Below are 12,774 nucleotides of genomic sequence, written 5' to 3'. Positions count from 1 at the left end.
ACCTCAGAATAGACTATCCCCCTTTATCCCCCCAGACATTTTAGCCATTCACTGAAGATCATTTCTGAGCACCAACTGTGTTCCAGGCCCCATTCTAGGTGCAGCAGACACAGCAGTAAATCATATAAATCATTCCTGGTATTCATAGCTGATGGGCTGCTCCTTCTACTTGTCCCTCATTCCTCATAAACTCAAACCAGAATGACTTTCCAAGCACCACACTGTTGGCCTATTTTCTTTCTTTCTTTTTTTGTTGTTTTGTTTTCCTTTGTCAAAATGAAGCAGACCTAGGTTTGAGTCTCTTACTGATCCTGTGACTTATAGCAAGTAACTTGGGCTCTGTGAACCTCAGTTTGCTCATCTATAAAATGGGAATGGTAGCACTGTCTCCTGGGGTTGTGTCAGGATGAGGGAAACGTGTAAACCCCAAACACAGCACCTGGCACGGAGTGGGTGTGAGACCCCGTTCCCCCTTCTTTCTCCCTCCCCAGCAGTGCCCGACTTATGGTTGACCTCTGAGGACAGCATTTATTTGCAGACTTTCACGATCAATAACTCTCCTTTTTATTATTTTTCGCATGCTTTGGGAGATTTTGATCCCAAATTGCATGTTTTAAGTCATTATTAATTTATCTCCCATTTTTTATTAATCAAAGACACAGATAGCTGCCCCTCAGAGCTTCTGATCTGTACATCCAGCTGGGAGCTGCAGTGGTTGACATAACTCCAGCCAGAGGCAAAGGAGCTCAGCAGTGTATGTGGCCCAGGTGGCCCGAGGAGGGGAAACGTAGGTGCATCTTACTGTTTCTTTTTTTTTAATGGACCATGAGTCGTGGAAGCTGCTGGGGTTGCCCAGGCAGGTGCTGCTTTCACAGGGGGTCACTGACTGATGGGCTGGAGGCTGAGGTTTGGGTGCCAGGGTCTAATGTGGGGCCCCACGTGGGCCTCATCCCTCAGGGCTCACTCCAAACAGATGTCATGCACCAGTGCCACGCGGAAGAGCGTGGGTTCACATAGTAGGAGGTGGGAAAGCTGTCTGCATGCAGGTCCCACAGGCTCTGGCTGGAGACCACCACTTCGTCCTGCCCCTGGCTCCCCATGCTAACAGAGCAGACTAGCTTGTAGTGGGGCAAGGTGACACCCTTGACCTGGTCCCAGCACTCAAAATCATGGCCAGGTGGGCACACTGGGCCGGCTGGTGGGTCTCACCAGCCAGCTTAGAAGGCAGGCGAGCCATATCAGCTCCTCTGCCCAGATGCAGGGGAACTTCACCTCCAGCCTGACTGACCCCTAGGGAACCTGGAAGAAGAGGGAGGTGGTGGCGGTGGAGGAGGAGGGGGGTATTTGCAACAAGCAGAGCATTTGGCACATTAGGCTTGAAGCCTAATGTGTTGAACACAGAACCCTGAGTTGAAACATATGATTTGGAACAATGGGAGGGAAAATGGGATGTAGGCCCTGGAACACAAGAAACAACTTTTAAACTGTAGATTGTGTGTATACGACAGAGAATAACCTAGCTTCCAAGTGGCTGAGGCTACAGACCCACGAGGCTACAGGCTGAGGCCCATGGCCCTCAGTCCCCTCCCTCTTGCTGCATCTGCAGGCCACAGGCCCATACTTGCTCCTGGAAGATGCTGATGAGCCACCGGTGACTCAGCTAGAGCTGCAACCGTGTTCCCAAACCTGTCTGTTTCTATAAAAATGAAAATGAGTATCAAGGTAGACAGCATTTGCTGAGTGTCTACTGGGTACCAGGCTGTAAAATGTCACTGTTTTAGGCTGGGTTTGCCCCAAAGCTGATGCTGAGCAAGGATGTGGGTGCAAGAAGTTTATGTGGAGGTGCTTCAGGGAAGCATGGTGAGGAAGTCATGGGGAAAGACAATGAAGGGCATGTGGATGGGCAGGCTACTCCTGGCAGCACCCGGAGCTCTTCCTGCTGGGGACCTGCCAAGAGACTCTGTGGAACATACCTCAGTGATCCCACCGAGGGATGGAGAAGCTGGGGCGTTTATGCGCCGACAACCAGACTCCTTATTGGCCGAGAACATGAACTCCTGGCACTTCAGCTTCCTCTGGGTGGGCCAAGTGCTGGCAGCCAGAGAAGCCCCCAGGCAGAGACACACAGGAAGCCATCAGTGCACATAGAAAGTTCCCGCAGTTACCTCCAGTTGGGCAGGGGGATATGGATAGCACATCAACAGTGTCTACTATGTCACTTTGCTTAATTCTCACAATCTTTAGGGATCAGCAGCTTCTTTATTTTATAGGCAAAGAAATTGATTAGCAAGAGGTAAAGGAGCCAGTGGAGAAAGTGGTGTTCCTGTATGAGGGCAGAGGGCAGGGCTCGATAGTGTATCCCCTCCCCACCCCATGACCCCATCTAGTGTGATGTCTGGCTGGCCACAGTGTGGAGGCAGTGTCTGCTGAAGGAAGGGCTGAGCTGGTGGAAGCCGTGTGACCGTGAGTTGGTGACCACTCTTCTATCAGATGAAGATGCTGGTTCTTTCCTCCCGGGGCTGCTTTGCGGAGTAGAGGAGATTGTGTGAACCAAGTGGTCAGCTCAGTGCCTGGCCCACAGGGGAGTGTTGGTGAATGTGAATTCCCTTCTGCTGCTTCCCTCTAAGGGGGCGATATGGTTTGGCTGTGTCCCCTTTCAAATCTTAACTTGAATTGCATCTCCCAGAATTCCCATGTGTTGTGGGAGGGACCCAGTGGGAGGTAATTGAATCATGGGGGCCAGTCTTTCCCATGCTGTTCTCGTGGTAGAGAATAACTCTCACAAGATCTGATGGTTTTATCAGGGTTTTCCACTTTTGCATCTTCCTCATTTTCTCTTGCCACCACTATGTAAGAAGTACCTTTCGCCTCCTGCCATGATTCTGAGGCCTCCCCAGCCATGTGGGACTGTAAGTCCAATTAAACCTTTTCTTCCCAGTCTCAGGTATGTCTTTATCAGCAGCGTGAAAACGGACTAATACAGTAGAATGGTACCAGTAGAGTGGGACATTGCTGAAAAGATACCCGAAAATGTGGAAGTGACTTTGGAACTGGGTAACAGGCAGAGGTTGGAACAGTTTGGAGGCCTCAGAAGACAGGAAAATGTGGGAAAGTTTGGAACTTCCTAGAGATTTGTTGAATGGCTTTGCCCCAAATGCTGATAGCGATATGAACAATAAGGTCCAGGCTGAGGTGGTCTCAGATGGAGATGTGGAACTTGTTGGGAACTGGAGCAAAGGTGACTCCTGTTATGTTTTAGCAAAGAGACTAGAGGCATTTTGTCCCTGCCCTAGGGATTTGTGGAACTTTGAACTTGAGTGAGATGATTTAGGGTATCTGGCAGAAGAAATTTCTAAGCAGAAAAGCTTTCAAGAGATGACTTGGGTACTGTTAAAAGCATCCCATTTTAAAAGGGAAACAGAGCATAAAAGTTTGGAAAATTTGCACCCTGATGATGCAGTGGAAAAAAAATTTTTTTTTTTTTAAATGGAGTCTTGATCTATTGCCCAGGCTGGAGTGCAGTGGCGCAATCTAGGCTCACTGCAACCTCCATCTCTTGGGTTCAAGCGATTCTCCTGCCTCACAATTTTTTTGTATTTTTAGTAGAGATGGGGTTTCACCATGTTAGCCAGGATGGTCTTGATCTCCTGACCTCGTGATCCACCTTCCTTGGCCTCCCAAAGGGCTGGGATTACAGGCGTGAGCCACCACTTCCAGCCAAAAAAACATTTTTTTAGGAGAAATTCAAGCCACAGAAATTTGCCTAAGTAGCAAGGAGCCTAATGTTAATCCCCAAGACCTTGGGGAAAATGGCTCCGGGGAATGTCAGAGACCTTCACGGCAGCCTCTCCCATCACAGGACCGGAAGCCCAGGAGGAAAAAGTGGTTTCATGGGCCGGGCCCAGGGTCCTCGTGCTGTGTGCAATCTAGGGACATGGTGCCCTACCCAACTGCTCCAGCCATGGCTGAAAGGGGCCAACAGACAGCTTGGGCTGTGGTTTCAGAGAGTGGAAGCCCCAAGCCTTGGCAGCTTCCACGTGGTGTTGAGCCTGTGGGTGCACAGAAGTCAAGAATTGAGGTTTGGGAACCTCCGCCTAGATTTCAGAGGATGTATGGAAACGCCTGGATGCACAAGCAAAAGTTTGCTGCCGGGGCGGGACCCTCATGGAGAACCTCTGCTAGGGCAGTGTGGAAGGGAAATGTGGGGTTGGAGCCCCCACCGAGTCCTTACTGGGGTACTGCCTAGTGGAAGTGTGAGAAGAGAAGAGCTACTGTCCTCCAGACCCAGAATGGTAGATCCACCGACGGCTTGCGTCGTGCACCTGGACAAGCCGCAGACACAACAACACACAACGCCAGCTCTTGAAAGCAGCCAGGAAGGAGTCTGTACCCTGCAAAGCCACAGGGGCAGAGCTGCCCCAGACCATGGGAACCCACCTCTTGCATTAGTGTGACCTGGATGTGAGACCTGGAGTCAAAGGAGATCATTTTGGAGCTTTAAAATGTGTCTGCCCTGCTGGATTTCAGACTTCCATGGGCCCTGTAATGCCCTTTTTTTTTTTTTTTTTTTTTGGCATTTTCTCCCATTTGGAACACCTGTATTTACCCAATGCCTGTACCCTTGTTGTATCTAGGAAGTAACTAGCTTGCTTTTGATTTTACAGGCTCATAGGCAGAAGGGACTTGCCTTGTCTTAGATGAGACTTTGGACTGTGGACTTTTGGGTTAATGCTGAAATGAGTTAAGACTTTGAGGGACTATTGGGAAGGCATGATTGGTTTTGAAACGTGAGGTTATGAGATTTGGAGGCCAGGGGCAGAATGATATGGTTTGGCTGTGTCCCATTCAAATTTCAACTTGAATTATATCTCCCAGAATTCTCACATGTTGTGGGAGGGACTCAGGGGGAGGTAATTGAATCATGGGGGCCATTCTTTCAAACCATGCTGTTCTCCTGAAGTGAATAAGTCTCACGAGATCTGATGGGTTTATTAGGAGTTTCCGCTTTTGCTTCTTCCTCATTTGTTTTGCCGCCACTGTGTAAGAAGTACCTTTTGCCTCCTGCCATGATTCTGAGGCTTCCCCAGCCATGTGGAACTGTAAGTCCAATTAAACCTCTTTTTTTGGCTGGATGCGTTGGCTCACGCCTGTAATCCCAGCACTTTGGGAGGCCAAGGTGGGTGGACCACCTGAGGTTAGGAGTTTGAGACCAGCCTGGCCAACATGGCAAAAACCCCTCTGTACTAAAAAAATACAAAAATTAGCCGGCTTTGTGTAATCCCAGCTACCCAGGAGGCTGAGGCAGGAGAATCACTGGAACCCGGGAGGCAGAGGCTGCAGTGAGCCAAGATCGTGCCACTGCACTCCAGCCTGGGCAACAGAGCAAGACTCAGTCTCATAAATAAATAAATAAATAAATAACACCTCTTTTTCTTCCCAGTCTTTGGTATGTCTTTATCAGCAGCATGAGAACAGACTAATACAGGGGAGCTGGGGTCTTTGGCAAGGAGCAAACCTTCCTGCCCAGTTCAGTGATCCCTGGCCCTCTGGATAAATGGATCTTTTCCTCCAGGGAATCTCCAGAATATCTCTACTGGCTCTGTCCAGCCAACTCTGAAGCCTGTCCAAGTTCCCCTATGGTAATGCCACAAAGCCCAGCACCAGCTTGCCTTACTCTGGGTTCCTCCAGGGAAGAATGCCTCGCCCCTGCCCCCTCACATTTCCCACCTCGCCTTGAAGAGCTGCTTACAACTTGCAGTGCCTGCTTCCTCCCCTCCCTTCATTCCTCAACTCACTGCAGCCTGGCGTCCACTCCCCATCTCTACCCCACGTGCTCCCGATAAGGTCCCTGCTTTCCAGAGCTCATTTCTCAGCAGCATTTGAGGCAATGGTCAATTCCTTCCTTTCTGGGCTGCAGTTTCCTCAATGGGATAGTAATTCCTACCTAGTTGATTGTTCTGGGGACTAAATAAGTCATTCATGCAGGTATTCAGCAAACACTCCCGAACACCTGCTTCTATGCAGGTTTTCTGCTGAGTTCCTGAGGACCCTGACTCGAGGTGTCCACTGTCTCTGGGGGGCTGCAGATGCTGTCAGAACAAATGTGAAAGGTCTGGTGCTCGGCCTGCTACCCAGTAGACACTCAGTGCGTGTGGGCTTCTGTCTTTTCTTTCTGTTCTCTCTGGGCCTCAGTTTCCACAGCCAGCAAAGGAGATAGGAAGAGGAGGTTGGACTTGCTCTCTAGAGTCCCCTCCAGCTTTGCTAGTCCAAAGCTTAGGCACACCCTTCTCTCTGAGCCCTTCCCTCTCATTCTGAGCTCCCTGGTGAGCCTGTGAACAGCAGGAGGCCCAGGGGCCTGGGTGTGGCAGCTTCTGTGTCTGGGCTTTCCAAGCTCCAGCTTGGCTGGCCCTCTTTCCTGATGGAGGACCTGCTGAGGGAGCCCTGCTCCCCTGACCGGGATGACCAGCAGCCTGAGGGGAAACACAGGTGGACAGGTTGAAGGCGGGAGAAACCCAGGGCTCTTAAAGAAGGAGCCTCTATGGGGGTCTTGCCCCCAGCTGCCTGCCTCTTCAGACAGCTACAGCCCACGGCCCTCATCTGCACCCCAGCTCAGACCTCTTCCTCTCCACCAATGAGGTTCCCATGTGTGCAATTAGCACTGTGGTAAGAACACAGGCTTTGGAACTGGTCAGACATAGGTTCAAATCTCAGCTCTGCCATTGAGCCCCTGTGTGATTTTGGGTAAATCACTTAATTTCTGTGAACTGCAGTTTCTTTCTATTTTTTTTCTTGAGATGGAGTCTCTCTCTGTTCCCCACGCTGGAGTGCAGTGGTGCCATCTTGGTTCACTGCAACCTCCGTCTCCCAGGTTCAAGCAATTCTCCCTGCCTCAGCCTCCCAAGTAGCTGGGATTATAGGCGCCCACCACCATGCCCGGCTAATTTTTGTATTTTTAGTAGAGATGGGGTTTCACCATGTTAGCCAGGCTGGTCTTGAACTCCTGACCTCAAGTGAACTGCCCGCCTCAGCCTCCCAAAGTGCTGGGATTACAGGTGTGAGCCACTGTGCCTGGGGCCAGAACTGCAGTTTCCACATTTGTAAACTGTGGATGTTTTCATTCCTTCTCTCAACAGGTATCTGTTGAGCACTTAATCTGTGCCACATGCTGAAACACAGCAGTGAACAAAATGCAGTTCTCTGCCCTCCCAGTGTTTAAGCTGGTAGGGAAGTCAGTGAACCAGGGGTGTCAAGCAGGGTGATACTGCCCCTGGGGAGTGTTTGGAAATAGTGAGGGATGCTAACGCCTGCCCACACAGCTATGGGGATTAAATGGGATAATGTGCAAAAGTATCACGCATTGAGCCTGGCACATAGTAGGTACTCGATAGATGCTGCTTGAATAAATAAAATGAATAAAAGCCATTCTCTCTGAGCCCTCGTCACCAAATAGTGAAATGGAGCTGGTAATTCTTACCTTGCAAAGGTGTTATACGGATCTTAATTTAAATGAATGAATGTTTAAATAGAGCTTCCCACATGGCCGTGTGCTCTTCTTCCAAACCCTACACTTTTACCTCATTGTTCCCATTTACAGATGAGGAAACTGAGATATAGAGGGGAGGTTAAGAAACTTGCCCAAGGTCACCTAGTTTGGATATGGCTGGATATGAGTGTGCCTGGCAAACAGTAGGAGTTCAATATTTGCTTTATTGTGGAGCAGGGAGGTGTTAGGCTTGGTATCCAGGGCAAGGCAGGGCACTGTGGAAGGCTCCTGTGCTGAGCTGTTCTTAGTCCCTAGAGCTGGTTGTGAATGAGTAGCCGAGGGGAGTTAGGGAGGGGTGGAGTGTGGTGGGAAGGATGAGAAGGGGTGAGGATGGGAAGGCCCACAGGGGAAAAGGCAGCAGCAAAACATTCCAGCCAACGCCCTGGAGGTTGGGGTCCTGGGACAGCCATTCCAGCAGGGAAGGGCACAGGGCAGCTCTCTTCTGTAACCGTGAACTTCCTCCACGTACCTTGGCTTGCTGAAGGCCCTAAGTTGGCCAAAGACGCAAGACTAATTGGTGGTCAAAGGAGTGGGAGGAGAGAATGGACCAGCAGGAGGCTTCCTGTGTGTATCTCCCCACCCTGCTGCCTCCTGGCCCTGCCGATCCTCTTTCAGGACCCTCTTCCATCAGACTCCCCTGGCAGCCCCACCTGGTGGCTCAGAGGACCAGCATTGCAGCTGGACAGTCCTGGATTTGAATCCTGGTTCTGCCACTTAGAGGATGTGAGGTCCTGGGCAGTTACTTCACCCCAGCGTCTTCATCTGTGCAATGGGCAGTGGTGGTCTCTATTCAGAGAGCCGTGATGAGGATTAAATGCCCTCTGCAAAGTGCTTAGTGAATCCCCCAGCCCCATCCACGGCCCCTCTGGTCATTGCTCAGGTTGCTGTGGTGGCACTCATCCACTTGTGAACACGCGGACACCTAGTGGAGCACAGTGCTTTACAGCTCACAAAGCCCTTTTGCCTTCTGGATCTTGCATCAGTCCTCATGGCAGCCCAGCGAGGTACTTTACACATGGGAAACTGAGGCCCACAAGGGTAAGTGAGTGAGTTGCCCCAGGTTGTGCAGCAAGTCAGGTGTGGAACTAGAATCCAAACCCTTGCTGCTTCCACAAAACCACGGGCAGGAACAGTGGCCAGTGCTGCCAGGAACGCTCACATCTCACAGTGCTATGAGGGGCAGGCGGATCCCACGAGGGGCCGTTCTTTGCCTGACTCCCAGCACTCACCCTGCCCCAGCTTTGGAAGCAGCCCCTTCACATCGCTGGGCCTCAGGTCCCTCATCTGTGATGTGGGGACAGTACTCTCTCCTGCGGGTTTGGGAGGCTCAGCGAGACAGGGTGTGGGAGGGCCCGGAGCTAGGGATGGGGGTCAAAATGGCAGCAATTCTGGCCCTCTCCTTACTTTCTTCCCGCTGGCCCAGGAGCTGGAGGCTGTTAAGGTCACGTCCTTGTCTGAGGGCTCTTGGGAAATCTTGTCTTTGGCCCATCTGGACTTCCAGGACGTCATTCCTGGCATGTGATTGTCACATTCCAGCCTTTGGAAACAGGAACTGAGCAGAGAGACTGAGAGAGAAATTGAGAGACTCAGAGAGAGGGGAAGGCGGGGGACACAGCATCCTCATCCTCCTCTTGGCACAGTCGCATCCCTAGGGCAGGGTGTGAGGAGCCAGCATGACCCCATGGGCTGCATCCACCAGCAGCCTTGGCTCGGTCGGGGTCGCTGCCCACCTCCCTTGCTGTCAGCTTTCCACCTTTCTGTGTGATCCTTCACCCCTCTCTCTCCTGTATTCCTGCCCTGTTTCTCCTTCCCCTCCTCCATCATGTAGGGACCCCCACCCCACTCATACACACACCCACTTCTACTGTGCTGACTCCATGGCTGTCTACCAGGCTCTGACAGAGGCGGTCTGGAGGTAACAGGCACCTCAGGAGCAGAGAGTGAGGACTGTTTCCGGAGGGCCCTGCCTCCTGGCCTCTGCATAGGGCCCCTACTCATCGAAAACTGCCCCCAAGTCCCCAGGGCCCTTGTTAAGGGAGAGATGTGGCTCCTGGGGCCCAGCCAGGAATCCCCAGGGGTGGAGTAGCCTTCCTGCTCCTGCCCTCTGCCACACCCCCAGATCAGCCCAGACCTCTGTGGACAAGGAGGTGTTAGGCAGCACCTTGCTATCCCCTGGGCACCACCCCTGGACCCAGGAACCAGTGACAGGATACAGATATGAAGACAAAACATGCTTAGAGAGAGCCCCAGCTATGGAGGTGCACCCTTGGAGACCTCCACAGACATGCACAGAGGTATGCAGATGTGTACCCCAGAGCTGTGTGACCATCTATACTCACAGCTCCACACACTCGGGTACAGATCTATACACCAGCAGAAGCTGTGTACCCATGGAATAGATGTGCACTTATACAGATAGACATGTCCATATGAAGAGACACACACATAGTTCTTGTGATACTCACACACACAGCTGTGACATTTGCATTTAGACATGGACATTCACTCAGAAATCTTTGTATATATCCAGAGGGAGAAATAGACACATGTATGTCTGGGTACATGCAGATCTAGTTATATATCCCTAGATGTATAGAGAGACGTGTATATACTGAGACAGTACTGTGTGATCCAGGCGTGTGCACAGAGATGGATATGTGTACAAGGAAGCAGGTGTGAATGCAATGATGGGTGCACTGGCGCAAAGCATATTCTTTTTTTTTTTTTTTTTTTTTGAGATGGAGTCTCACTCTGTCACCCAGGCTGGAGTGCAATGGCACGATGATCTTGGGTCACTGCAACCTCCACCACCTGGGTTCAAGCGATTTTCCTGCCTCAGCCTCCCAAGTAGCTAGGATTACAGGTGCTCACCACCATGCCCAGCTAATTTTTGTATTTTTAATAGAGACAGGGTTTTGCCATGTTGGCCAGGCTGGTCTCGAACTCCTGACCTCAGGTGATCTGTCCGCCTCGGCCTCCCAAAGTGCTGGGATTACAGGCGTGAGCCACCACACCCGGCCACACAAGGCGTATTCGCAAGCAGAGGACAGTCACCCACAGAAAGACTACTATACTTAGTGCCCAATGCATAGATACTAAGATGGGATCACGTACCCAAGGAAACAGCAAGACCAGATGATGAACATTTATTTCTTCATTCCACTGTTAAGGTCATTTGGGGAGTTCCAGTTATTCGCGCTTTTGGGAAAAAACCTTTTAGTTAATTTTTAAGTCATCAGGAGGGAAACACCAAACACCTAAACATAATGTCGTCTACACAAATGTTTCCTATTTATAGAGGCATCAGAGTAAACTAAAATAAAACTTCCCTTCCGCACATGGCTTTTGCTTTGGTTTGTTTTGGACTCTTTCAGTTCTGCATTTTTTGCTCCTTCCCTCCTGGCCCTCTAAGTGGCATGAGGTCAAGTCCTGGTTCTCAAAGTGTGGTCTAAGGAACCTTGGGGGTCCCTGAAACATGAATTTTCTGGCATACACCCAGAGATGGGTGCACATATGTGCACAGTGCCAGAAATGGGCACACACAGCATCAGCCCCCTGCCCCTGGACAGCATCCATCCCAGGACCACACTCACAACCTCCTGGAGGGCCCTGGGCCTACTAGCTTCAGGGTGCTGCAGAGCCAGCCATAGAGAGAAGGGGTCATCATATGCCAAGAGACCCCCTGGAAGTTTGAGGGTGGGTCCTCAGTGCTCAGCCATGGGAGTCAGCACAGCAGGGCACTGGCAGGCACCCAGGCACCCATATTGACTCATCTTGTGGGTGGCTCAGGCACTCCCTAATGCCCCTGGCAGGCAGGCAGCCTTTGTTCCCTCTCTACCACCTCCCCTGGGGACCAGGAGAGAAGTCACAGCCAGGCTGCTGATTGGAGGGAGGGGCAGCCAGGCAGCAGGAAGCCCCACCCAGAGGTGACTTCAAGGAGAGATGGGTTCAAAAGAAAAAATACAAGACCTGAGGTCTTCAATGAGGTCAGTGCATTCTGAACTTATTATACGATGTGCTGGCACAGGTCTCCACCTTCCCCATGTGCTGGCCCCTTCAATCCTTATCATGCCTTGCAGGTAGACACCACTCTCCTCATTTCACCGACGACGAATCAGGGGCCTAGAGAGACCAAGTAACTTTACTTGTCCAAGGCCACACAGCTAGTAACTGCCAGAGTTGTGATTTGTACTGACGTGGTCTGGGTTCTGGGTGCTCGTGCTGAACTGCTCTACCAGGCCACTCGGCCACTCCATCCAGCAGGTGCTATAGTCTGAATGGCTGCCCCAAAACTCATGAAATCCCAAACCCCATGGCTGTGGTATTAGGCAGCAGGGCCTTTGGGGAGGTGATGGGATTAGCAACCTTATAAAATAGGCCCACGGGAGCTTGTTCACCCCTTCCACCATGTGAGGACATGGCAAGAAGCCATCTGTGAGCCGGGAAATTGACCCTCACCAGACAGAATCTGCTGGCACCTTGATCTTGGATTTCCCAGCCTCCAGAACTGGGAGAAGTAAATGTCTGTTGATGATAAGCCACCTGGTCTATAGCATTTTGTTATGGCAGCCCACATGGACTCAGCAGGGTTAAAAGCAGATTTTGAACACATATGAACATGGGTTCACATTGACAAAGACACTTCCTAGCGGTGCATCCTTGAGTAGTTCAATCCACGGATGGCTGCTGAGCACTTAGGATGTGCTAGCGAGGCAGTGGAGACGGACGTAAGGGAGAGGATGCGCTCTGGACCAAGCTCTGTGCAGAGCACTGGAATGAAAGCCCAGAAGGCCGAGGATATCCTCGGAAAAACCATCCAGCTGGGGTGCAGGTGTCCCCTCTGTGCTAGAGGTGCACCCAGCGAAGAGGAACTCTCCCAGCTTGGGGTGGCGTCAAGATAACCCCTTGGAGGAGGTGACAACTGTTTTAAAGGTTCAGAGTCCACCAAGGGCCAGTGGGGCAGAAAGCAGGGCAATGCAGGCTCAGGGCACAGCACATGCAGAGAAGTGAGAGAGATGTCGGGGGCTGGGGTGTGGAGCTCGAGAGGTGGAGAAAGTCTGAGACGTGTTGGGGAGGTGACCTGAAGGGGTATGAATGCCAAAAAGAAGACTTTGGATTTTAGCCTAAGCCAAAGAATGACATGATCAGATTAGCATTTTATTTTATTTTATTTTATTTATTTTATTTATTTTTTTGAGACAGAGTCTCACTCTGTTTCTCAGGCTGGAGTG

The 12,774-nt window shown here is 51.1% G+C and overlaps 1 protein-coding gene across 10 annotated transcripts in view; it reads left to right on the top strand.

Moving 5' to 3' along the window:
* CDCP2 (CUB domain containing protein 2) overlaps positions 1–12,774 on the top strand; it is a 56,352-nt gene that overhangs the window by 18,069 nt on the left and 25,509 nt on the right. For 7 of the 10 annotated variants that reach the window (XM_063613142.1, XM_063613145.1, XM_063613136.1 and 4 more), the window contains exon 1: positions 1,701–5,099. The exons of the other annotated variants lie outside the window; for them this stretch is intronic. The gene's annotated coding sequence lies outside the window, so the exon portion shown is untranslated. Of the gene's footprint in view, positions 1–1,700; positions 5,100–12,774 lie in introns of those variants that run through there. 10 annotated transcript variants of the gene reach the window in all.

This window comes from Symphalangus syndactylus, chromosome 19, assembly GCF_028878055.3.
Source record: "Symphalangus syndactylus isolate Jambi chromosome 19, NHGRI_mSymSyn1-v2.1_pri, whole genome shotgun sequence".
NCBI classification, from domain to species: Eukaryota; Metazoa; Chordata; class Mammalia; order Primates; family Hylobatidae; genus Symphalangus; species Symphalangus syndactylus.
Note: the sequence above shows the minus strand (reverse complement) of the source record. Positions and strands in the feature narration are given on the sequence as shown.